The sequence below is a fragment of the Dufourea novaeangliae genome, unplaced genomic scaffold (genome assembly GCF_001272555.1).
Source record: "Dufourea novaeangliae isolate 0120121106 unplaced genomic scaffold, ASM127255v1 scaffold240, whole genome shotgun sequence".
Taxonomy (NCBI): domain Eukaryota; kingdom Metazoa; phylum Arthropoda; class Insecta; order Hymenoptera; family Halictidae; genus Dufourea; species Dufourea novaeangliae.
In genome coordinates this window covers 81,500-83,478 of record NW_015374116.1, presented here as the reverse complement: position 1 = coordinate 83,478, position 1,979 = coordinate 81,500, and positions in this window count along the sequence as shown.

Sequence of the window (1,979 nt, the reverse complement as noted above, 5' to 3'; positions counted from 1 at the left end):
CTCCGCTTCAGGTCGGTAACAAAGGGCCCGCGACTGGCGTCGTGTCAGCAGCTGAGCAGGACACATATCCTTCCCGGCAAAATGACGCGGCTCAGCGCCAGCTGTCTGAATCTTTCCCAACAAATGTTGAGGCGCCGACACAGTCGTTATGGGAACGATCACGATCCTCCGTGGAAACGACTTCTAAAGATGAAAATATTAGAATCCTGACTATGACAACATCTCCTTCTCCAACAGCACAATCATCTCATTCCTTTAATTTCCCTAATATCATCTACTCTAAGGATCATCTTCATTTGCGCAAACATAATCTAGTTCATTTTCTACCAATTGATTGTAAAATTATCTCGCAGACCAGTAAAAATTTATTGATTCATGGAAAATTTTCCATTTCGCAAATACAACTTTATAAAGTTAATATAGGGAATGCAATGGTCTTCCCGGATGAAAATCATCATATGTTCCATTTATTTTCCAAAACAAATTCTACAGAATCACAGAGTCTTGATCATTTAACATCTTCTTTGACATCTCTTAAACATCTCATGGAATCCTTAAAAGTAACAACAATCAGCATAGCTAAAACCCATAATAATTTAGAACCAATTACATGGAATTCTCTCAAAAGGCTTCTAAGGCAAAATTTTAATAATTCAAAATATTCAATTACAATTTGCACTGGCGAAATTATAGTTCCTTCTCCATCCAGAAGATCTTCTATTATACAAGAATATCATGAGTCTGTAGTGGGAGGTCATCAGGGTACAGCTAAGTTATTCAAACGGATAAGAGAGGATTTCTGTTGGCCGAAAATGAATCGACAAATCGCTGATTTCGTTCGTTCTTGTCCCAGTTGTCAGAGGAATAAAATCCTTTCTGCTAAAATCAAACAGCCCATGAGATTAACAGATACTCCTAAAAGAGCGTTTGAGAAAGTACAAATGGATATTGTGGGTCCATTACCTATAACAAAAAAACAAAACCGTTATTTACTCACTCTTCAGGATAATCTTACGAAGTATTCCGACGCAATTCCACTTCCCAATATCGATTCTATATCTGTAGCAAAGGCATTGGCTGAACAATTCATTAGTCGATTTGGTTGTCCCCGGGTCATTCACACCGATCAAGGATCTAATTTCACAAGTAAAATAATGAATAACTTTTGCAAAATTTTCAAAATTCAAAAAATTACCTCTACCGCTTTTCATCCACAATCGCTAGGGTCACTCGAACGAGCTCACAGGGTTTTTGTAGACTATTTAAAACATTATTGTTCAAAGAATGATTGGGACGATTGGATTAGATTTGGCATATTCTCTTATAATACATCGGTGCATAAAGGTACAGGCTTCACTCCACACGAACTTGTATTTGGCATCAAGGCCATTATTCCCTCAAAATTTGCAAATCAAAAATTGCCGAAAACGTTTATTGAACATTTAGATGACCTATTCTCCAAAATAACGACAACTCAGGTTTCAAGCTACAGCAGCAATAAACTTAGAAAAAGCAAAACTAAAAAGCAAAACAAATTATGATAAAAATGTAAATCCTCATAAATTCAACGTAGGTGACGATGTATATTTATTTAAAGAGCCTAAAACATCTAAATTCGATTCTAGCTGGATAGGACCATATAAGATTAGTAAAATATTTAATGATCTAACTGCAGAAATAATTGTAGGAGTTAATAATAAAACCAAGATAGTTCATGTTAATAAACTCAAATTAGCCTGTATTAGATTAGACCCTCCATAATAATTATCTATGTTATTGTTTGTGAACTCTTATTATTCGAATGTTATGTTGTTTCAATTTAAATTAAGATTATCTTAATATATTTATTCATGAAATTAGTATTATGTTAATTATATTACGTTCATTTTAATTTGTTCTGGAGTTATCTTATTTGTTTATTCATCAAACTCTTATTGCGTTACTGTGCGTTACTCTGTATTAAGGTTATTTTGTTATGT